At 37.3% G+C, this 26341-nt stretch overlaps 1 protein-coding gene across 1 annotated transcript in view; it reads left to right on the forward strand.

The window, feature by feature from the left end:
- Positions 1-26341, forward strand: part of GPC5 (glypican 5) — a 693474-nt gene that overhangs the window by 404566 nt on the left and 262567 nt on the right. The gene's annotated exons all lie outside the window — the stretch shown is intronic.

Below are 26341 nucleotides of genomic sequence, written 5' to 3' on the forward strand. Positions count from 1 at the left end.
CTGCCTCCTGCCTTAGGGTATGTTCCACTTTCCCTGCTCAGCTACTTTCTTCTAACTTTCCTCTTAATCTTCTGGCCTCGTTCCAGTGCCTCTAATCTCCTTTCCCTCCTTGTAGCCCCTTTCTGTCCCTTCCTCTCCAACCTCTTAACCTTTTGGCCTCCGTCCCTTCTTGCTCTTAGCTTTTTCTCCTTCCCCCATCTCTTAGTGCTCCAGCCTTTCTGCTCTCTTAATCTTGTCAGCCCCCTCTTAATCTTCAAATCTTGTCAGTCCCCCTCCTCTGTCTGCCTCTCTACTCTGTCAAACTCCAAGGTCTCTCTCTATATATATCTTTCTTTTCTTTTCTCCACTCAAACCTTGGGCCTTTTTGCTCCCCCACAGACCAAGCTAATCCACCAGCCAGGGATGCAGCTGGGGCTGGGGGGGGGGGATGCTCAAGCATCACGTGCCTCAGCACAGGCTACGCCAGAGCTTGGCCTGGACAAGCCTGGGATCTCTGGCATAGATCCGCTCGGGTCAGAGGGAGTTAGGGGCTTTTTCCCCCCAGCTGTCTGACCTGGCATCTCATACAGCCCACGGAGCTTTTTGGCTCAGCTGAAGCAGAGAGGGAGGGGCACCAGCACCTCCCACACAGAAGAGACCCTGAGGGTCTAAGGCTTTCTAATCTCAGCCCAAAGGTAGGGTCCCCAAATCAAAATAAATTTCCACAGGATCAAATATAAAATCATCTATTTGTGTTTTAAAGCCCTTCATTACCTGGTCTCTACATTCCAGCATTCCATTTACAATGAGATTCAGCCACACTAGCCTTCTTTCTCTCCCCTATATAAGGTACTTCATCTCCAGCCCTATGCCTTTCACTGTCTAAAATGATATCCATTCTCAATTTAGCCTCCTCACTTCCTTTAAAACTCAGCTCAAAACAGCTTCTAAATAAGAGCTTTCCCTGTCCCACTCACTTGTAAGTGTATTTTGGTCCCTTAACCAAATTGGTAGGATATACTGGCATTGGTTTGTCTTTTGGGATAGTTATGATGGAAAAATAAAATTTTACATCCTTTTGGGTTATCTCCTGTTAGAGCTCATCTTTGTTGGTATGGGCTTCAATCTCATCCTGTCAGACCCTGATTCTCTGATTTCTCTGCCTCTTGGTGACCCAACTACTGTTGCATACTCTTAGACTTTCTCCTGATAGAATCAGACCCCAGTTCTATTGGCTTTAGCCTGTCTCCTGACAGAACTGACCCCTCAGTCTCTGACTTCTACTTGTCTCCTGGGAGTTTCTGATTATCAGTTATCCTAAGTCAGCATGTCTCTTGCATGCCCCCAACACATGATCACAGGAGTCTGACAAGGCTAGACTCCTGGCCATTCAGTAATTAAGCTGTCTCCTGGAAAACTAAGCCATTGGTTTTGTTGGTTTCATTCTGTCTCCTGAAGGTGATTAATACAACCAGCCTGACCTTCAGTGGCCCTGGTACCTTGTGGCAGTGCTTTAAGTCTGTCCCCAGGAGCACAAAACCTATGGGAGCTGGCTGTAGGCTTATATATCCTATTTCTTTGGCCATGCCAGTGCCACGATTGTCTTGGGATGCCCCTACCCTGGTCCCATGTCTTTTTGTAGTCACTTACAGAAGCCACTTAACCTGGCCAGGTCCTTTCTTGATTCAGGTAGAGATTGTGCTGCTTTCCTGTGTAGTTTTAGAAGAGACAGTGGGTTTCCTCGATATTATTATTCAATTTTTGTTGGAATTAAAAAAAAAATTCTGGCTCTCTACTTCATCAATCCTGAGGTTTTTTTTTTTTTAAGTGAGGCAATTGGGGTTAAGTGACTTGCCCAGGGTCACACAGCTAGTAAGTGTTAAGTGTCTGAGACCAGATTTGAATTCAGGTCCTCCTGACTCCAGGGCCAGTGCTCTATCCACTGCGCCACCTAGCCACCCCTGTTCTGAGTTATTTTATAAGGAAATTTTTTGTGACCACTTTTACCTATAGTTTCTACCTTTTTCACCTGGATCTGGATAATATTATTTTATGAAATCCCAGACTTAGTGGATTTTTTCTTTTCATCCTATATAGGATCCTAATGTTCCCATATCCCAAAAGGCAACTATGCTAGGGGACCTAATTTTTTTCCTCTTCCACACACTGATTATCAATAGACCTTATTACTCCCTTGACCAGAAACTTCATTCCTAATCAGCTTGAACATGATATAATAGAATCAATAGGACATTAAACTTAAAATCAGGAAGACTGTAGTTCCAATCCTGTCTTATACTAGCTGCGTGACCATGGGCAAATTACTTAACCTTCCTAAGTCTGTTTCCTCATGTGTAAAATGGAGATAAATACCTTCAGTAACTACCTTTTGTGAGATTTAAATTTAATAATGATTATTAAATGCCTTGCAAACTTTAAAGTGCTTAATGTAATTTATTATTAGTAAGATCTTATCTGGTCTACTTATGTATTGTACCACAGTGAAAGCTAATGTTATAATATTCCCGATGTCCAATAACCTTGGTGGTTTTGGTCCCATTGGCCCTAAAATGCTTATGGCTAGGAGACTAATGCTCAGCTATTCTCGCAAGGACAAATTATAAATTCAGTCTTTTCTTGTGGTCAGAACAATCATAGATCTTGCTAACTTTGCTGTTTGTTGTTCTTGTTGAATCTTTTTTTTCCATCATGTCCCATTCTTCCTGACCCCTTTTGAGGTTTTCTTGGCAAAGATACTGGAGTAGTTTACCATTTCCTACTCCAGCTCATTTTACAAATGAGGAAACTAAAGCAAACAGAGTTAAATGACTTCCCAGGATCACACAGCTAGGAAGTATCCAAGACCAGATTAGAACTCGGGAAGAGGAGTCTTCCTGACTCCAGGCCTGGCACTCTATTGCCCTCCACTACCTAGCTCAATCACAGGACTTGGTGCTAGGATCTATTAATTTAGTTAGCTCTGCAAGAATGAAATGACACACTAACTGATCCTTTAATTCCTCATCTAAACCCCTGCTAAAGAGCTCAGCCACTGCTGCCTCTTCCCAATGTGAACTATCTCATAACTGTCAAAATTCATTAATGTAAACTGCCAGCAACCACCCTCCTTGTTGTGTGTCTGACATAGAGGTTACTGTGTCATTGTTCTGATTGGATAAGAATTTCCCTCAAGGCAACTGTAATCTCCAAACTGTAGTCTCCCTTTTTCTATGTGGAGAAATATTCAGTCATGAGCAGCTACTCCTAATTTTCCTATTACACAAGCTTTAAAACTAATCTATCAAAAAAAAAATTGAGCTAAGTGGTAAATACCACTTCACATTTGTTAAGAAAAGGACTCCAGGCAACAGCTCTGTGCTAAGCTTTGCAGGGAGGGCAAAATGTGCAGGGAGAAAGACAAATATGGGGCAATGAAAAGGTATTGATTGTATTCCATTCTCTCCCCCTCACCCCGCCATATTTAATATAAGGAAGCTCCTTACTTCCTTGGATTAAAAAAAAAAACTTTGTAGATATAATATGAAAAATGGATGAATATAGTGGTATAGATATGGATAGATAGTTGCTGTTCTGCAAATTTGAGAAAGGGGGTTGTTTCACTGTAGTGATAGCTTAACATGAGCTAGCAGTGTAATATGGCAGATTGAAAATCTATTGCAGTTTTGAGCTACTTTATGAGGGGCATAACTTTTAGTGAAAGAAAGTTGAGGGTGTTACTGGACTCTGTTCTCCAAATACTTCTGGAGTAGAAGTGTCAAACATAACCTATGGGTCCCTGAAACTTTCTGAAATTATCCAGGGTAATTACAAAAGAGGGTAATCAAGAGGGTGAAGAACTTTGAGTCAAATTAAAGGAACTGGACATGTATAGCTTGGAGAGAAGAAGACTGGGAGAAGATATGATAGCTATCTGTTTGCAGATGTTGAGGGTCTCTCATGGAAGAAGTAGTAGACATAGTAGACATGTTCTGTTCAAAACCATGTGATAGAACCATAAGCTACGGAAGGAAGTGGCAAAGACATCAATTTGGACTTGATGTTAGGAACAACCTTCCTAAAAATTAGATCTAAAAGTGGAATGTGATGCTTTGGGATGTGGTGGGTTCCCCTTCCTTTGAAGTGTTCAAGCAGAGAATCAGATGACCATTTGCACACCATATACAAATGAAAAATCTAGCCTACCATTGATGTTGTTAATTCCTTCTTCTCACTCTTTGGTTCACTGCAATATGGTTTCTGACCTCCCTTTTCAACTGAAATTTCTTTCTCCAAAATTACCAATGATTTCTTAATTGCCAACTCTAATGGCTTTTCCTCAGTCCTTTTCCTTCTTGACCTCTCTGCAGCCTTTGATACCATCTATGACTCTCTTCTGGACACTTTTTCTCTCTCTCTGGATCTTCTACCTTTCTGACCACTTCTCAGTTTCCTTTTCTTGGATCTTCATCCAAGTCATGCCTTACTAATTCTGGGTATCTCCCAAGGATCCGTGTGGTGACCTCTTCTTTTCCTCTAAACTGTCATGCCTTGTGTACCAATCAGTTACCATGGATTCAGTTATCACCTCTATATAAATGATTGTCAGATCTATTTATCTGGTTCTAATTTTTTCTGTAATATTCAGTTTCACACCACAAGCTGCCATTTAGACATCTTCAACTTGATTTCCCATATATAGCTTAAACACGTCCAAAATAGAACTCAACTTTTTCCTCAGACTCATGCCAACTTCAAAATGGTCCTGTTACTATAGTGGCCAATACAATTATACCAGGTTCCCTGGTTTGAAACCTTCATATCAAGACAGCTGGGTGGTATAATGAATAGATCCCTGCACCTGGAGTCAGGAAGACCTGAGTTTCAGACTAGTCTCAGATGCTTACTAGTTGTGTGACTTTAGCCAAGTCACTTAACCTCTGTCTACCTAATTTTCCTTTACTGTAGGATAATAATAACAACAACAACAACAACAACAACAACAACAACAACAACAACAACAACAACAACAATACTTGAATGTTGTGAGGAACAAATGAGAAATTACGTGTGAAGCACTTGGCACAGTGCTTGTATCATAGTAAGCACTTAATACATGCTTATTTCATTCTTTCCTTCCTTATCTATAACTCATTACTCACATTCGCCCCACATATATGATCTGTTGCTAAGTCTTGCCTTTTCTACCTTTATAATATCTCTCATATGTCCCTTTCTCTATAATCACATACAACCACCACTTGGCATGAGCCCTCATTACTTCATGTCTGCATAACTTCAACAGCCTTTTTGTTGATCTACTTGCCCCATGTCTTTCTCCAGTCAAGTCCATGGTCCATCTAACTTCCATATTGATCATCCTAAAGCATTGATCTGACCCGTGTATGATCTCTGGTTGTGTCTGAGCTCCTTGTCTGTCTGATAAACTACAATGTCTTCCTATTATCTAGGAACAAATATTTGTTGAACTTTTAATTTTTAATTTTTTGTGTGTGTGAGGCAATTGGGGTTAAATGACTTACCCAGCTAGTGTCAACTATCTTGAGGCCAGATTTGAACTCAGGTCCTTCTGAATCCAGGGCTGGTGCTTTATCTACTGTGCCACCTATCTGCCCCTCTGTTGAACTTTTAAAACCCTTCAGAACCCTGCCTATCCTACCTTCTTAGAAGTCATACACACTAGGTAACCAAGTGGATAAAGCACTTGGCTTGGAGTCAGGAAGACCTCAGTTCAAATTTGGTTTCAGATACTGGGTAAGTGACTTAGCCTTTGTCTTAGTTTCCTTATCAGTAAAATAGGAATAATCATAGCACCTATCTCTGGGTTATTGTGATGATCAACTGAGATAATATTTATAAAGCACTTAGCACAAAGTGCCTGAACCATAGTAGGCACCATATAAATGTTACATGATGATGATGACATATCCTGTTATCCAGCCACATTGTCGTTCTTACTGTTCCTTGTTGTGTCAGCCACCTGCTGATTCTGCTCTTTGCTCCTCCTGTTGCCTGAACTAATCTCCCTTCTCTGCTTCCCTCCTGGTTTCCTTCAAGACAATATCCTACCTTCTGTATGAAGTCTTACCTGGTTTCTACTTTCCTCTTCCTCAGTGCTTTCCTTTTGAAATTATGTCCCAAGTACACTACACATACCTTGCATGTACATGGTTGTTTGCATTATTAGCTTTCCTGTTAGAATGTGAGGTATTTGAGGGCAGGGACTATGTTTTTTTGCCTTTCTTTGTATCTCTGGCACTTAGTATGATGCTTCCTGACAAATAGTAAGAGTTTAATAAATGTTTCTAGACTGAGTTACTGGAATAGCTGAACTATAAGGCACTACCATAGTTTCAGATTTGATGATTCTGTAATTTTTGTTGACCACAGATACCTATTAAAGGGAACAATGTTTCTAGGAATGAGACTATGCAGGGGGAAGAATATGACCTTGACACTAGACTTGGATTTGCTTCCCAGCTTTTTCTCCCTCCTCCTCCTCAAACCCCAAAGAGTTTTTACCTTAATAAACCTTAATAAATTAGGAAATAGTTCATTCCTCATACCCCTTGATGGCATACTAGATGTATAGCTCATATACAGTTTCTGACTGGATGCAGTTTACTCATCAGAAATTAAAGAGGAAACCACAAGACATATCTAAGACTAACTCGGAGTACAGTCTCTGACAGAGACTTTGCTTTTGATTACCAATTGAGGTAGTTATCTCTTCCAAAGGGCTTGGTACTTGTAACAAGGAGTCTCTTTTAGGAGCACAAAGACTTCAATCCAAGGCTTGAAGGAAAATGCAGACAATTTCCACCCCTCTCCCATTTCAGCTTTATCAGAGGAAAAATACTGAAAGTTTTATCTAGTTTGTTCTATTTAAAACCAGCTTCAAAAAGAGGTATCTGTGCTTAAATCTAAAAGAACAATGGGTAACTCACAGCATATCACACTCCAGCTAAAGTTAGAATATATAAGCAAAGAAAAGAAATTTCATTTAGCCAAGGCTATACCTAGCTGTAAACAGTGGAACAATATTGATCAGCCACCACCCATTCAGTAATAGCAGGGAGTTAGTGACATACAGAAATTGAGTGTCCAGCAGCAGCTATAAGCCATATGGGATAAGAGGGGAGCAAGCTTGGTAGAAATGATTGATTGACACCACCAGGAATTAGCAGTATCCCTATAGTGTTAGAGATACATATATCCATTGGCTACCTGAGTTTCTTTTGTGTGTACCCTTCCTTGTATGCCATGATCATTCATATTCCCTTCATTTATGTTATTACACATATTTGTCTTGGACATGCATATTCTTCCCCTCTGTTCTTTACATGGATCCCCTGATTCAGTGTTCTCTTTGTGTCCCAGATTTATAGGGGGAAATATTTTATAGCTCTGCTGTTTCATCAAGTAGCTTTGCTTTGATCAAATTGTGTCCTCTGTCTCACTAATGAAAAGTAGTGCATTGTAGACTCTTAGGGCCTATGGATGTGAGTGGATGAAGCACTGAAGACTACCTTGATCTAGGGTAGTATAGGGAGCACTCTGTGTAATTTAGGGGGTGCTCTTAAGTGTTACCATGTACTTTTCTTATGAAATGGATATTATAGGCATCAGATACAATTTAAAATATGAGAATGATGAGAGTGACCCTACAACCAAATGAGTCTTAGAAATTATAGCTGAGATAACACTGTCATTTCTTCATCATGCCAGACAGAAATAGAAGCCATCATTCCCATGGTAACTAAAAGAATCCTTCACATGAGTGGTGCAATTGCTTTCTCTTCCATCAGTCCTGTTTCTTACTTTAGAACAACAGAATAAAACCCACTCATCTAACAGACTGGTATACCTGAGTAATATTTCTCCTCATTCACCTTCATTAAAGCACACATTTGGCAATTGACTGAGTGACCATCTTTGTCGTATTGGATATTTTAGTGGCTCTGTGCTCTTACTGATGTGGGTGCTCAATGTAGTTATTCTCCAGCCAAGCCAATGGTGACACAGTCATTCAGTGAGGTGAATTTCATCACTCCCCCATCTACATATGATCAGGATTTTTAGGTTGTTGGGTGCACAGGAAATTTCTTCTGCTGCTGCTGCTCTCTTGAATGGTATCATAGGATGTTCTTTTCTCTCCTAGAATTTGCATCTTGTGGACACAGGCTTTTTTTCTGTCAGGTTATTCTACTTTCCATCTATGAGATTACCTTACAAAGACATAAAAACATTTTCCATAAAGCAATATCATGATAAAATTTTATTCCATAGATTTTATATCTAAATCTCTAAAGAATAATTTTATCAGTTCTCCACTTCTATTAAATTCTTAGAATAGATATGATTTATCTCTATGAGTTGAAGAAGAAAAACTGTTACTAGATGATACTGGGGGGGAAAACCCCACCAACAGAGGATACTTCATGCATTCTCTTCTATTCCCATCATGATTTACAAGAAAATTGGACTGAAACCAGAGCTAGATAACAGAGGTTGGGAAATCAAGTCAGAATATGGCAACCCAGTGGCTATTTCTCAAGTACCTCCTCTGAGTATTCAAAGCTAAAATGATTCATATAATTTTTATCCTCAAGGAATTTATAATCTTGTGATGGGGTCCAATTATGTCAACAAGTATTAATTATAATGTGCTGGGCACTGTGCTAAGACAAAAAGAAGAAAGACAAATAATGTGGTCCCTGCCCTCAGGGAGCTCACATTCTAATGACATAGATAATGTGTAAACAATAATGTACATACAAGATATATACAATGCAAATTGAAGGTAATCTCAGAGGGAAAAGGGCAGTCAGAAAAGGCCTCTAAGCAGAAGGTAGGATTTGAGTGTTATCTTGAAGGAATGGAGGAGGTTGAGGGGAGCAGGAAGAGCAATCCAGTTAGTTATTTGTAAATAATTAATCAAATTATAAGAACATAGGAAAGGTGACACTAGAGTTGAGCCTTGAAGCAAGAAAAAATTTTTAAAAATTCAAAATGCTTCAAGACATAATTATAAATATGAGAGATGGTATATAAACTGTGTGTGTGTGTGTGTGTGTGAGAGAGAGAGAGAGAGAGAGAGAGAGAGAGAGAGAGAGAGAGAGAGAGAGAGAGAGAGAGAGAAGAAAAAGAGGGAGAGGGAGAAGAGGGAAGAGGAGAGAGGGAGGGAGCTCTGGATGTTAAAAAGGAGACTAGTTCAATTTTGTTAGAATTTAGAGTCATAAGGTGAATAGTTTGAGACAAAACTGCAAAGGCTGGTTGGGGACTAGTTCAATGTTTAACTGAGAAGTTTATTTTTTTTCCGCTGGTAAATAATAGGGAGCCGCAAAAACTTTTGAATAAGGGATTGATAGTGATCAGAGCCTTAGAGCATATAGCCCAATTCTTTCAGTTTACAGAAAAGGAAATCTAGATCATGGAAGGTTAAGTGATTTGACCAAGGTCATTCAAGCAATAAAATCAGAGTTAGGATTTGAACTCAGGTCCTCTGATCCCAGAGTAATAGGGAAAAGCAAATATTCACACTGAGTTATTTGTGATAGGTAATTCCTGTTAAATAATACTTATCACAACACAGAAATTTCAGAAATTAAAACTTAGATTTTATTATGCTTAAGCACACTCAGCAAAATCACTATGAACTACAATTAGGGTTCTAATAAGGCTTATACTGTTTCCAATTATGTCAGAGACAGAGAAATTATTTTTGATCATACAGAAATCTTATATATCTTTTTCAGTGATAAAGGTTAAACAGACTTAGTTAAACAGAATTATAATCTCATAAATACTCTAAGGAACAGACAGTAAAATTGATTTAATTTTAGAGTTTATAAGCAACAAAGCTACTTTTGGAAGAGCTAGAGTTTACAATGTGGTAAACAAACATATATAACTACAAGGTTGGAGCCAGTTGGAATCATTTCACAATTAAAGTTGTTACTTTGGGAAGTTTTTCTCTCTTTTGGTATTTTATCTTGATATTAATATCCTATGATATTAGAACTGATAAATAGAAGGATTTGTAGAATAATTTTACAGGTGTATACCAATTTGTGTTTAAAATGGTAACTATCTCAGAGGGGGAAAAGGCAATTTACATGATAACTTTGTTGTGTATTTATTTGTTGTTTGTCTTTTCTCAAAGAGGACCATGACTTGTAGTGAATTGGATGTAAGTGAAGGAGGGCTGTGTAAAGTTACCAGCCTAACTCTCTCCTCCAGAGTCATCTGGGTCCAGTGGCAAGATATATATCAGGATGACTGGAGATGACCCTGGATTTGGGATTTCATGTGCAATCATCCTTTTTATTGTACTATGTTATGAAATGCTTGTTTTAGTCCACAATATAAGAAATAAATTTAAATTTAAAAAAATTCCATGAACAGAATTTATTCAGTCAAATAACCTCCTAAACATGAGAAGTAGCCATGAACCCAAATAATAAAGATTAATAAAAGAAAATCAAAATTTTCTTAAGACAAGAGCCATTTCCCCCCACACTGTGCCATGTCATGTTTTAGAAAGCTTATTCTTATGTTATTTTGAAGGCAAGACTGGAGAAAGAGACAAAGAAATAGAAAGAAGAATCATAAATCATTCAGAATTTTTGAGCTAGGAAGAATGGCTCATTGGATAATTTCCTCAGAATTCTTAGGAACTGAGGGAGATATAAAAATCAGATAAGATTCAGACCCTGTCCTCCTGTAGCTTGCCATCTAATAAGTATAATTATTATAAGTATAATCAGTATAATGAACACTACACCATCCTGCCCAGAAAAGGGGCTAAGATAGACTATATTACCTTTCACTCTTAGTTGTAGAGACGGGGTCCGGTGGATGTGTAGTATTGCATGTACTGTCAGATGGTCTTGATGTTTTAATTTTGTTGAACTGCTGAACTTGACTTTCATCTGTGCCAGCACAATGTAACTTCTCCCTGACCCTGATCTCCTATCTCCTGACAATATTGAAAGCTCTGTGAAGCAGAGTAAAATGGAGTAACATTCCTTCCAACCTTGGATTTTTTCTCCTGCTACTTCTGTTCCCTAGGGGAAGAAGAAGAAGAAAGTCAATGGGGAGCAGGACTTTGATCTACAGTGCAGTCTCCTGTATGATCTCCAGCCTCCTTTGGGAAGAGAAATGATGTCTTCCATTCAATGGTGAACATACTCATTTCTGGTCATACTCAACACATTCCAGTAATTTTGAATCCCTAGAGATCATCCAAATGCCATCAACACTCAGTTCTTTATTCCCATTCCCTTCATTTCTCCCACTCCTAAACCCCGGCCAAATGTTACCTAACCTTTCTACTGTGAACTCCGGAATGCCTGTATCATAGACAGCAACTTTCATTTCCTCTCCCACTAATTCCATCTTCTAGCTATTATTGAAATATTGATACTCTTTTATCTCTAGATATTATTTTGGGACTTCATGCTCTCCTGGTTCTCTTTCTACCTGTCAGACCACTCCTCAGTTTCCTTTTCTGGATCATTATCCAGGTCACACTCACTAACTATAGGTGTCCCTTAGGATTCTATTCTGAGCTTTCTTTTTTCTCTATATACTATTTCACTTGGTGATCTCATAGCTCCCATGGATTTAATTATCACCATTATATTCATGATTCTCAAATCCACCTATTCTGCCCTGACCTCTGGGCTGACTTTCAGTCTCATATCTTTAACTGATTTTTAGACATCTCAAACTGGATCCAGAAGACATCTTAAACTTGACATGTCCAAAATTGAACTCAGTATCTTTTTCTCTAAACCCTCCCACACCCAAACTTCTCTATTACTTTTGAGGGCACCAACATCCTCCTGGTCCCCCAGGCTTACAATCTAGGTGCCATCTTTGATTCCTCACTATCTCCTACTTTCCATTTTCAATCTGTTGCCAAGGCCTGTAAATTTCACTTTTGTGACATCTCTTGAATACATTACCTTCTCTCCTCTGATAATACCATTCTAGTGCAGACCCTCATCACCTCATGTTTATACTATTGCAGTGGCCTACTGCAATAGTAGTCTTCAAGCCTCATATTCTTCCTCACTCCAATTCATCTTCCAGCTACCAAAATGATTTTCCTAAAAACTAGGTCAGACTTTGTTGCCCTGTGACCCTCTGCAAAGTCAACTCCATTCCACTCTCAAGCACTGCAGTGGGCTTTGGGAAAGGTATTTTGAAATACTACAACATTTTAGAAATGAATACAATACTGGGACTTAGATGAAGGAGTCTAGCACTGAGGAGTTACACATTTATTCTTCCATGAATACCCAGTGTTGGCTAGAACCTTACTAAAGTGACCCAGTTTTGAATGACTGGAAAATATATGAATATCTTTCATATGCTATAATTGCTAAGGAAGAAGAAATAGGCTTTAAACTTTTATACGCTTGGCTAAAATTTAGATATAATGGTCATTAGTTCAAAAAATAATTTATTAAGTGTCCACTCTGTGCCAGCTATGGTGCTAAGCCCTGGGTATACAACAACAACAACAAAGCAACAAATAAAAAAAAATCCAAGCCAGTTCATGCCTTCACAGAGCTCATAATATATTGTAGAAGACAACATACAGATAACTGTGTACAAACAAAAATATACAGGATATACTTTCTAAGCATTATTAAACTTTGGATTTAGTTATTGAGAGTATAATAGAAACTCCTCTATGGAGTTTTCAAAATAGAAGATAGTTTCATCTGTCTTAGAGATATTGTTTTTCTAACTGCATAAAGGAGGGATAGACTAGATGACCTTTCAAATTTTCTTCCAGTCTTGACATGCTGACATCCCAAGCCCCTTATTCTTGGGCTGTTAAAGTATAATGATAAGATTCTGTACTCATTATAAAAATCCTTCAAGCAAAGGGCAGTTAGTCTTTTTTTCCTCCCTTTTGGGGAGATAAATACACATTCATAAAGAAAAGCTGGATTATTCCTAAATCTGGTTCTCTCCACTGTCTTCAGAGAGCACCCTGTACTTACCAAAGAGAACACATTAGACAAGAAAATCACATTCCTATGCTTTTCTAAACCTATCCTGTTAGAGATTCAGCAATGTTAGTTCCTGGTTCCTAGATCCAGTAGCTAGATGTTCTATTTTGCAGTTTTCACAAATAATTGTTACAGACTGTTCATTCTCCTTGTGACTATATCAGCGTCAAAACATTTCCTGATAACGTCCATGAAAGCTGGAATGGCTGTTGGAATAAAACTGTATTTTCTTGGTGTGATTGATTTTATACTTTGTAGCCCATTTCTGTAATCAGATTTTTCACTGAAGGTATTGTGATTTTTCCTCCTGCTCTTTGGAAAGAATGTAATGGTCTAAATTATTGCTCAACTTCTGAGAGTTCCTTTCTTGTCAGGCTAGAAACAGAATATTTGTTAAACTGTAACTTCAGAGTGAATCTTTCCAATTCATTTCATACACTGTTCACTGTTTTGTAACCCCCAGAACACTCAAATGTAAGATTTGTTATTATGGTCTAGCAGAGCTGTAACCCTAGGAATACATACCCCTTTTCCTAGTGCCTGGTCCATAGTCTTGTAGGGCAAATAGAGAAAACACAGACTCTGGTTGTTCTTGTATGTTGGGTGGCCAAAAAATTCTAAGCATCAGTATAGTAGGTAAGGGGAATCCTAGAGGCAAAAGGGAGGATGGATGGTATCATAATGGCTAGTGGATTTATTCTGAAAGTCTTCCTATAGCTCTGTAGCTGTGAGGAAACCAGAGAATGAAATGAATACTGATTGATCCTTTTGGGGGATTTCCATTAGACTCTGAGCTCCTTGAAATCATGGAGAGTTTCTTTGCCTATCTTTGTTTCGCCAGAACTTTTCACAGTACCTGGCACATAGTAGATGCTTAATTGGTGTTTGTTGATTTGACCTGACTAGAATTAATGAATGAGACTGATATATCTGAGATCAGATTAGCTTATAAGTGATAACAAATAGAACCTTTTTGTAAGAGCTCATGGCATGAATGTTGTGAAGCAGTTGGTTCAGGCTGAAAGAGGAGGGGTATGGATATGGTATGTACAGTATATGGTATATATAATATACATGTACTGTAGATCAATCCATATACATGTGTGTATATGGATATATATGTACATATATACACATGAATGTGTGTTTGTGTGTGTATGTTGGAGGAATAAATGATAATTAATCTGTGTATCATATCCAACTTCAGAGGTATCAATATGAATCAATCTAGCTGACTTCCCCCCGCCCCCCAATTCCAAATCCTTAGAGAAGAGAATGCCTGGCAGCAGGTAGCAGGTTATAACACCATGAACCATTCTAACCAGATCCAGCCCTGGGAAAGATGATGAGATAGGTTAAGTTCTTTTTAGGACCTCCTAATTTCCCTATTCACTAGGGTCCTAATTCCTTTTATATTGTCTTGTGGCTGCTCAGGCTCCTAGCTAATTACTATTGTGATGCCTCAGCTATATCTATCTTTCCCAGGCTGATAGTTCCAGGTACCATTGGATTTTGTTTCACATTTCTGAAACATAAGATGAACCAGAATTGGGAAGCCAATTTTGGAGGTTCTGATCCACTTGGAATCATTCTATATGGGTCATCTTATTTTGGGCACAAAGGCACCACCATTGAGCAAATAAACCTTCCCATATGAAAACCTAGAAATCTTTCCTCTATCCACCTCCAGTCTGTATGTAAAAAGATCACCTGAAGTGTTTTGAAACTGGTGAATTTCTCTGGGGCCCACCACTTTTCAACCCTAGATCTTACATGGCTTATTATTTCCCTGACCTCTAAGCTACATGCTGGGATATTATAGAGACCAGGAGAGAACCAGAGTAGGATAGAACCATGGTATTTATGTCTCTTATTTTAAGTTAGCTATTGGTTTCCAGAAGTGTTAAATTTCTCAAATGCTACTGAGCATGAAATATGAGTTAAAGAATTTTTAGTTTGTGTCCAACTGGAATATTTATTCATCATTAAAGAGGCAATAGAGACAAGCAAATTAGCCTTCTTATTATAATACCATTTGGCAGCCAAACATGCCAGAAATCATGAGACCAGGGAGATATTATGAGACTCATTCTATAAATCACTAGTTCTAAATAAAACAAAAACAAACTAAACCAAAATGCCCTCAGAAAATGACAAAAAAGGAAATTAACAGCAATAAGAATGGTCAACAGTCTAAAGGGATATTCTGCCAGGAGAAAACCTGAAAGAACTGAACAAAGAAAAATAAAACACCTACAAATAACAAGAGTACAAACATTTGGAAAAGAAATTTTTAGGTCATTGGTAATTTTTGTAGTATAACTAGTAGAAATAGTTTGTACAAAATAACTAATAGAAGTAGGATGAACTGGGAAAGAAAAAGAGAGGAAGATTTAAATAATTTATGAAATCCTTCTCTAATGGTGAGAGCTGGGAGGATGTGGATGCCCTATCAATTGGCTCATCTAAAATTGAACTGAAATATGCTGCATAATTTATAGGGCTTTCCTATCACCTGGGTATCATATGGAGGGTTATTAGAACAACTATAATGAAATGCCAAAGGTAGCAATATCAGCCAAGCTATGGACAGGATCTTCCTGACAATTTTGAGTTCTCGTATGGTTTTAAGGGGTGCAGGGTATATGATTGAAGCATAATGGAAAGATCATTTTAGTAACATTGTATAGCTTAGTATTGAAAAAGATTTGCAGAAACCCATTTCATTAATCACCTGGAGGTTGATGTGGGTTTGGTCTAAGGTCTGCCAGTACAAATAGAATGGGAGGGGCAAACATTTTTGAAGAGACAACAGTGTTTAGTAGTGAAAGTTAACTCTGATAATTGTTTAAATTTAAACAGTTCTTTTAAAAAGGGTTTACAACAACTCTGTGAAGTAGTGTAAGTATCATTTCTTCCATTTTATAAATGATGTAGATAAGCCCAGACAGGTGTTATGAGTTGCCTGATGCAACACAGCTGGGACATACCATCCTCAGTAATTGAAGGCAGGTCATCTGACCTCAAGTCAAGTAATCTTATTACTACATAATGCTAGAGTATTTAAGTAACTGAGAGAACTGTGGTGCCATTAAGAAAAATACAAGAAAGATGGAAAGATACCAATTTCAGGAAGAAGTTGGTCAGTTAAATATTAAACATGCTTAAAGAGATTGCAGGAAATAATAACAGCACTTACAGAACATTTAACATACATTATCTTATTTGATCTGCACAAACACCCTTTATCATAGGCAGCATAATTATAGTTAAATTCAATAGCATAAATGGGAGGTAATGTAGTATGATAGAAATAACTCTCGATTTGGAATCAAAGGACCTGACTTCGAATATTGGCTCCACAATTTACTATGCATGTGATGTTGGTTGAGTCATTTGATGTTTAGAAATTTTCAGTTTCCATAATTGTAAAATGAAGGGGATTAGAGCAAATAACCATGGAAGTCCTTCCAGTTCTCAATCTGATAAACCTGAGGGAATTGAAGAGAGAGAGAGAAAGGTGGGGGGAGGGAGAGGGAGAGAGGGAGAAAGGGAGGGGCAGGCAGAGAGACAGACAGATAGACAGAGACAGAGAGACAGAGAGAGACAAAGAAAGAGAAAAGAGGGGAGTATTTGTTATTTGCTCACTAGAGGAAATAAGATAAATTTTAGGAAAAGAACCAGCAGAGGCAAGAATTTCAATACTGTTTTACATTTTTCATAACTCACATTTGTGTGATGCTTTCCTCTTTGTCCCCATTGAAGTCTTATTCATGGTGTGAAGGTGACTGTGAATTTTTGAAGGCTATGCTAGCAAAGTATAAGCTCAGAGAAATCCAGGAAACACTTTTGGGGGGGGGCAATGAGGGTTAAGTGACTTGCCCAGAGTCACACAGCTAGTAAGGGTCAAGTGTCTGAGGACAGATTTGAACTCAGGTCCTCCTGAATCCAAGAGCGGTGCTTTATCCACTGTGCCACCTAGCTGCCCCTCAGAGAAGTCCTATTGAGGTGGAAAGGCTACAATTACAGGCTTGATGATGGACTGTGTGAAAATAAGTAAAGCTGCACTTTTGGGTCTTTTCCCCAAAGAGATCATAAAAAAGGCAAAAGGACCCACAATATACAAAAATATTTATAGCTATTCTTTTTGTGGTGGCAAGGAATTGGAAATTGAGGGGATGTCCATCATTTGGGAAATGGCTGAACAAGTTGTGGTATATGAATGTAATGGAATTCTATTGTGCTGTAAGAAATGATGAGCAGGTGGAGTTCAGAGAAACCTGGAAGGACTTGCGTGAACTGATGATGAGTGAGATGAGCATTATACACAATATCATCAACATTATGCGTTGATCAACTGTGATAGACTAGATTCTTCTCACCAATCCAATGGAACAAGAAAGTTCCAAAGGACTCATGATGGAAAAGGCTCTCCAAATCCAGGAAAAAAAAAGGAACTGTGGAATATGGAATGCCGATTGGACCATACTATTTCTTTTGGTTTTGGTGCTGTTGGTTTTCTGATTTGAGGTTTTTCCTTTGTGCTCTGATTCTTCTCATATAAAATGACTAATGCAGAAATATGTTTAATGTTATTATGTATATATAACCTACATCAGATTGCCTGCTGTCTAGGGGAGGGAGAAAAATTTGAATTTGGAAATCTTATATAAACAAATGTTGAAAACTATTTCTACATGTAACTGGAAAATAATAAAAATACTTTTATTTAAAACAAAACAAAAAAAGAAAATAAGCAAAGATGAGTGGGAGAGGCTCACCACCAGCTTGGATGAAGACCACATACTTCTCAGAGACAATCTCTAGGTCATGTGCTCTTTGAAATTGCTCTGGGCTCTACCATACCAGTATCTTTTCCATCCACTGTGTATATTTGTTTTCTGACCCTCACACTGTCATTCACACCACTGTCAACAAACGAAATGACCTTCACTTCCATTTCTGTCTTTTGTATCCTATTCATCCAGCAATATGTAGTACAGATGTCAATGTCATCTCATCTATAAAGCTTTCCTTAATCCTATCAGTGAGAAGTGAGTTTTTCTTCCTCAGATGACACATAATATATTGTACTTATATTTTGTGTTATCATTATTTGCATATGTGCCATTTATCCCTTACTAAATTACACATTTTACAAGGATAGGAAATGTGTCTCCACTATCTTTGTACATAGAAAACATTTATTAAATGTTTATGAAATGTAATTGAAGAAGAAAATGTGATAAGATATAATGAAACATACAGCATAGAATTATAGCTTCTTCATACAACAACTCTTCTATGCAGAGGGGAAAACAGAATTTTAAGCATCAACAATCCAGGAAAGGACAAATGAATAATAAATTATTTGCTTAAAAGTCATTTCCCTCTTTTTAAAAATGAGGAAACTGAGGACTGCAGAGTTCAAGTAACTTGTCCAAAGTTATTTAGTCTTTAAGTAGTGGAATTCTGAAACTCCTGTCTTCTGATTGCAAATTTATCATTCTTTTTTACTGATAAAATATAGACTTTTATATGTTAAGATAATGTGGTTGGGGGCAAGAAAGGTACTAATTGAAATAGAGCACTGGAAAATATTAGGAAGGGGATATATATTCAAAATATTTAATAGATAAAGTTAAAACATTAGTGGGGTGAAAGAAACATTGGATTTGGAATTTTAAAAGTTCTCTATACCATTTATTAGTGATGTGGCCTTGAGTTAATAATTTAATTTCTCTGAGCTTTATTTTCCTAATCTGCAAAATGAGGATAATAATACATTTTTATAGGGTTGTTGTAAAAAATGAGGTAATGGGTATGAAAAATTTCATCAAATTAATATTCTATTTAAAAAACAAAACAAAACCTTAACTATAAGCTTTATGAGAATAGAAATCATCTCCTAACTTTTTATCTCTCACAGTACCTAGAAGAATTAAAACTCAGCCCACAGAAAATCTGTAATAAATAGTGGTTGAGGGGGCAGCTCGGTGACACAATGGATAAAGCACTGGCCCTGGATGCAGGAGGACTGGAGTTCAAATGCGGCCTCAGACACTTGACACTTACTAGCTGTGTGACCCTGGGCAAATCACTTAGCTCTCATTGCCCCGCAAAAACAAAACAAAACAAAACAAAACAAAAAACAACCAAACCAAAGAAAACAAAAATAGTGGTTGGACTGAATTAGGTAAAGACAGAACTAAAACTTCTTTAGAATTACTAAATTGTTCATTCTTCTTTAATAAACTATGAAATTGTTTATCTTGGGAACACAGGAAGATTCCTTTTCAAATACAGTTATCTTACCCCAAGTCAGAAGCAATTAGAAGAGCTGGCTGTTTTAATGTGTGTTATCTGATCTCTAGACATTTGGGGAGCAGGTTTGTTTCTTGCAACAATAGTTAAATACAAGACCCTGTTGGTTTTCAGATGCTCTAAAATTACAAAAAGTCACCAGCACTAAATGGATGAATCAAAAAAAGGCATCCTCAGTGCTATATGGGGGGACCCCCCCCCAGCCAACATGAAAGATTATTTTGCCACATAATGGTGTCCTGTCAGACTGTCAGGGGCTGTCTTAGCTGTATTAATGATCACTACATTAAAGAGTTGGGTTATAGATTGATTGCCCTAACACCATTTATTTTGTACAGATGACTCATTCCTGAAGAGTAAGATTATAAATTGCACAGTGTAGTCTTTAAAAGGATAGAGAGAAAAGTTTCCTCATACTTTGTCAGTAACTGTCATTCTGCTTTGGTAGGGAGACTGGAACTAGCTAGGATACAATTAAGAAAGCATTTACTTATTTCATGGAGTCTATCAAGGGCCAGTGTTGCTCATTGTGGCAGCAGCCTGAAATGGAAACTGATAATTTAAATACTAACAGCTTCAGAGAAGCTCAGTGAAATCATGACTTGCAACTGGTCACAAGGATTTCTCATTGTGTTTTTATTAAAATAATTCAGGAATTATTCCTTGGTTCAGAGCAACATTAGTGAATATCATTACAATTTTTCATTTAAAAAATTTAACTTTAGAGCCAAAATAGAGAAAGAAAATTGTAGACAAATTTCTCTAATGAATATTGATGCAAAAATCTTAAATAAGATATTAGCAAGGAGATTATAGCAAATGATCACCAAGACAATACACTATGACCAGGTGAGATTTATACCAGGAGTGCAGGTCTGGTTCAACATTAGGAAAACTATCAACATAAGCAACCATATCAATAAGAAAACTAACAAAAATCATATGATTATCTCAATAGATGCAGAGAAAGCTTTTGACAAAATACAGCACTCATTTCTAATAAAAACACTAGAGATCATAGGAATAGGTGGAGCTTTCCATAAAATAATAAGCAGTATCTATCTAAAACCATCAGCAAACATTATATTTAATGGGGATAAGTTAGAAGCATTCCCAATAAGATCAGGGATGAAACAGGGGTGTACATTATCACTTCTATTATTTAATATTGTACTAGAAATAATAGCTTTAGCAATCAGAGAAGAAAAAGGAATTAAAGGAATTAGAATAGGCAAGGAGGAAATAAAACTATCATTCCTTACAGATGATATGATGGTATACTTAGAGAATCCCAGAGAATCAACTAAAAAACTACTTGAAACAACTAATAACTTTAGCAAAGTTGCAGGATGTAAAATAAATACACATAAATCATCAGCATTTCTATACATGTCCAACAAAGTCCAGCAGCAAGAGTTTGAAAGAGAAATTCCACTTAAAATTACAGTAGATAATATAAAATACTTGGGAGTATACTTGCCAAGACAAACCTAGGAACTCTATGAACACAATTACAAAACACTTTTCACACAAATCAAGTCAGATATAAATAATTGGAAAAATATCAGTTGCTCATGGATAGGCCAAGCTAATATAACAAAAATGAAAATTCTACCTAAATTAATTTACTTATTCTGTGCCATACAAATCAGACTACCTAAAAACTATTCTATAGAGCTAGAAAAAATAATAACAAAATACATCTGGAAAAACAAAAGGTCAAGAATATCAAGGGAAACATTGAAAAAAATGCACAGGAAGGTGGGCTATCTGTACCAAATCTGAAGCTTTACTATAAAGCATCAGTCATCAAAACTACTTGGTACTGGTTAAGAAATAGAGTGGTGGATCAATGTAATAGACTAGGCACAGGAGACACAGTAGTAAATAACTTTAGTAATGTACTGTTTGATAAACCCAAAGACTCTAGCTTCTGGGATAGGAACTCAGTATTTGACAAAAACTGCTGAGAAAACTGGAAGAGAGTATGGCAGACACTAGGTATAGACTAACCTCTTATACCTTATACTAAAATAGGGTCAAAATGGGTACATGATTTAGACATAAAAGGTGATGCCATAGGTAAATTAGAAGAGGAAAGAATAGTTTACCTCTCAGATTTATGGAAAGGAGAACAGTTTATGACCAAATGAGAGACAGAAAATATTATGAAATACAAAATGGGTGATTTTGATTATATTAAATTAAAATGGTTTTGTACAAACAGAAGCAATGCATACCAAATTAGAAGGGAGGCAGAAAGCTGGGAAACAATTTTTATAGCCAGTACTTCTGATAAAGGCCTCATTTCTAAAATATATCAGGAACTAAATCAAAATTATAAGAATTCAAGTCATTTCCCAATTGAGAAATGGTCAAAGGATATGAAGAGGCAGTTTTCTGATGAAGAAATCAAAGCTATCTATTGTCATATGAAAAAATGCTCTAAATCACTATTGATTAGAGAAATGCAATTTAAAACAACTCTAAGGTACCATATCACATCTATCAGATTGGCTAATATGAAAAAAATGGAAAATAATAAATGTTGGAAAAGCTGTAGAAAAATTGGAACACTAATGCATTGTTGCTGGAGCTGTGAACTGATCCAACCTTTCTGGAGAGCAATTTGGGACTATGCCCAAAGGGCTATAATTCTGTGCATACCCTTTAACCCAGCAATACCACTATTAGGTCTTTTCCCCAAAGAGATCATAACAAAGGGAAAAGGACCCACATGTACAAAAATATTTGTAGCGGCTCTTTTTGTGGTGGCAAGGAATTGGAAATTCAGGGGATGCCCATCAGTTGAGGAATGGCTGAACAAATTGTGGTATGTGAATGTAATTGAATACTATTGTGCTGTAAGAAACAATGAGCAGGCAGATTTCAGAGAAACCTGGAAGGACTTACTGATGCTAACTGAGAAGAGCAGAACCGGGAAAACATTGTACACCATATCAACAACATTGTGTGTTGATCAACTGTGATAGACTTGACTCTTCTCAGCAATACAGTGGTCCAAGATAGTCCCAAAGGACTCATGATGAAAAATGCTGTCCAAATCCAGAAAAAAAAAGAATGGTGCTATCTAGGCGGAGATTGAACCACACTATTTCTCTTCCTTTTTTTTTTTTGTTTTCCTTTTTTGAGGTTTTTCCTTTTTGCTCTGATTCTTCTTTCATAAAATCACTAATATATGTGATTGTACATATATAACCTATATCAGATTGTTTGCTGTCTTGGAGAGGGGAGAGGGAGGGAAGGGAGGAAGAAAAATTTAAAACTAGAAATCTTATAAAAAAACAAATGTTGAAAATTATCTCTAAATGTAACCAGAAAATAATAAAATGTTTTTATGATTAAAAATTATTCAAACCTAAAAAAATAACTCTAAATCTAAAAGGACACCAGGAGAAAATGCAGTAGGTAACTAATTCTCAAAAGAATAAAGCTTCTCTATGCAATGGGACAAATGGGACAAATGAGTTTTTGGTATAAACTATCTACAAAAGGACAAGGAAGTCATAAATCATTTGCTGACATTCTTTGTTGAATGCCCTCTGGATTTGCAGGACAGAGAAATGTTAATTCAACCTGGAAAACTACTCTTCAGTTGAGAAATGCATTGTACAATCTATTGATTATTTATAGTCTTTGTGATTTATTCTTTTATTGGTATACAATCTCAGCATTTAGTTTTAATATTGTGTGCCCTTAAATTTTAACAGGCATATTGTAACATAGTATCCATCTATTTGAAAGCAACAATAAAAAATGAAAATGGTCATAAAATTCCTGTCTATGTCATGCTAAAGATGTTACTATAACATCATTATTTCACTAACATTACCTATTGAAATATCTCTTATCTTTAAATGATGACAAGATCTCCATGAGGATGGATGGAACATCTCTCTCTCTCTCTCTCTCTCTCTCTCAAAGAGCTAGAAGAATCTTCAGTTGATTTTGCAATTTGTTCAATTTCACAGTGTAAGGGTGCACCATCTGACTTTATTTTATCTATGTTTTATTTAAAGACCTTGATTTCTGGCTAAGTTAGAGTGTTCAGAGGGAAAATAAGATGTCCCTGAACAGGTGCATTGGGAACTAGAGATGAGTAGTGGTAATGGTAAGCCTGCAGCCGTGGTGATGATAGGGATTATGATATTTTGCTTTATGTATAAAGTATTTAAATAAATATTATTTAAATTGACCAATTAGACCATCGGTTTCTTGAGAGCATGGACTGTCTTCTACCTTTCTTTGTATCCCCCAAATTTAGTACAATATTTGGCATTTAGCAGGTACTTGATAAATGCTTATTGACGACCTGACTGTTCCTTTTGTTTTAAGAGATTAAAAAGGAAAGTTAAATGGTAGTGTCTTTCTTCTGTATTCATGGCTATCCCTTTTAGTTTCTAGTAGTATAAAGTAAATTTCTCATGCTCCACAATCCTTCTAGTCACTGAGGCTCTAAAGCAAGGAGTCATCCTTAAGTCTTTAGTTTTACTCTCATATTTCATCCAACCAATTCTTCTATGACATGGATTGGAATCCTTTGCCTTTCTAGTTCCCCTTCTCAGAACATTCTCTGGTTTATTACTATCTGCAAACTGACATTTACAACTCAGTTTAATTTTTTAGGTGCTGGGGGAGATAGATTAAATTTATAAAGATGCCACATCACACACTGACTCTTATTAAGCTTGTTTTCAATCTAATAAAATCTCAAAATATTGTTTCAGAATAACTACCATCTATCCATATCCTTCCCATCATATAGAGTTGATTTCTTCATACCTAAATGCAAGACTTCATACTTATCTTTATTGAATGTCATCATATAAGATTCAATGCAATGTTCTAGAAGCTAAAATAGAATCTAGCTTAACAGGACACTTTCATATCCTGGCTGGATCATCCAGTTAGTTATACTTCCTAGCTTGATTACACCTGCAAATTTATATGCTCATGTCATCTATGTCCCTACTTGAGTACTGATAAAATGTTAAGCAATACAGGTCTGAACACAGATCCCTGAGGTACTTCTCTGGAAACATCACGCCACATTGACATTGAACTTAAATACTTTTCTTTTTCTTTCTTTTCTTCTTTCTTTTCTTCTTTCTTTCCTTCTTTCTTTCCTTCTTTCTTTTGGAAAGGCGCTATCTGTGAGGTGGCTAAAATTCTAGCTAGACTGTCTAAAAATCTAATAAGTGGTCACCAATAAATTAGAAGCTTTAGCAAGAGTTTAGACTTTTAAGCATTTATTAAGGAGCATAAGAATTTGGTGAGGAGAGAGAAAGGGGCCAAGATGCCCTCATCTATCTATCTAAGGGAGCCAGCATCTCTGCTCCACTCTACAAGAAGTCCCGGCAAAAGAAGGAGAGCCTAAACCCTTCTTCATCCCAGAAGCCTCCAACAGGAAAAAGGGCCATCCTCACACACACAGCTCCAAGCTAATTGGCTGATGGCTCTGTTCGACAAGTCTAACAGGTGGTTCTACAGAGACAAATTCCTGGGTGCCGGCCAGCCAGCTTCCAGACACTAAAGTCATATGGGGGCCAAATTTAATATAGGGAAAGTTAATTGAGTGGCTTACTGTATTATTGGGGTCCCGGAAATAATGAGGGATGTCTAGGTCCAAAGCTCGCTCCCCTTCGAACTGCCTTTTTAGATATTTCTCCCAGGCCAATTAGAAAGGAGCCTAACAGCCTCTTTTCCACAAACGAATCAGGTTTTATTAATGGGAATAATATAAACAGCAAACATGAAATTAATAAAATCAAGGACAAGGGAATAGGGAAAAAGAAATATGGATAATCCCCTTAACTCTAACCTAAGTCTATACAATCGTCAAACTCTCTTCCAGTTCAGCTGATTCAGAAGAGTAGGGCTCATATGTTAACTCACCATCTGGGGTCCATAGCTTCAATGGAAAACAGCCAGGGCTCACAAGACAAAACTGCTAAGAAAGAACCTCATTTTTGGTCTGCTCCTGCAGCTCGCACCACCAGAAAGAAAGTGACTTAGGAAAAAGACTGAGCTCCCCTCAGCGAGCATTTACTTTCCCTCCCCCAAAAGGGGAGGTCCTTCAAACTGCCTGTGGAGAGTGGTTTCTCCTGCTGCCATCAGCAGCATATGTCACTCAGGACAGGTCAGGTGCAGCCTATCTCAATCAGTCTGACAAATTCCATTATCTTACCACAGTCACATGTCTCCCCCTCAGGCTAAAGCTCACAATGTTCCTCCCAGCAGGGGCGTCATTCCAGCTCTCACACTTTCTTCTTTCTTTCTTTTTTGGGGCAATGAGGGTTAAGTGACTTGCCCAGCGTCACACAGCTAGAACATGTCAAGTGTCTGAGGCCAGATTTGAACTCAGGTCCTACTGCATCCAGTGCCAGTGCTTTATCCACTGGTACACCTAGCTGCCCCTAAACTTAAATACTTTTAAAATTCTTACTTCCACCAAGTTCTAGACCAGTCTAATTGTGCTATCATCTATTTATCTCCATCTTCCCCACAAGAACTTTATTAGTTACACAGCTAATTATCTTTATAATATTGCTTTTACAATGTTTCCCAGTTTCCGCATACTTCACTTTTCATTACTTCATACAAGTCTTTAAGTTTTTCTGAAACTATACCCCTCATCATTTCTTACAGCGCAATAGTGTTCCATCACACTCATATACTATAACTTTTTCAGCCACTTCCCAATTGATAAATATCCCTTCAGTTTCCAATTCTTTGCTACCACAAAAAAGAACTGCTTTAAATATTTCTGTCCATATAGGCCCTTTTCCTATACCAATAGCCTCTTTTTTGCTTTTGAGCATTTTAATAGAATTTCACACTCTCCCCCATTTATATGTCGAATTGATTTTAAGCATTCATTTTGACAAGGTTTTGAATTCCAATTTTTCTCCCTCCCTGCATTCCCTCCCCTCTCCTTAAAATGGTAGGCAATTTGATATAGATTAGAC

The sequence above is a fragment of the Dromiciops gliroides genome, chromosome 3 (genome assembly GCF_019393635.1).
Source record: "Dromiciops gliroides isolate mDroGli1 chromosome 3, mDroGli1.pri, whole genome shotgun sequence".
NCBI classification, from domain to species: domain Eukaryota; kingdom Metazoa; phylum Chordata; class Mammalia; order Microbiotheria; family Microbiotheriidae; genus Dromiciops; species Dromiciops gliroides.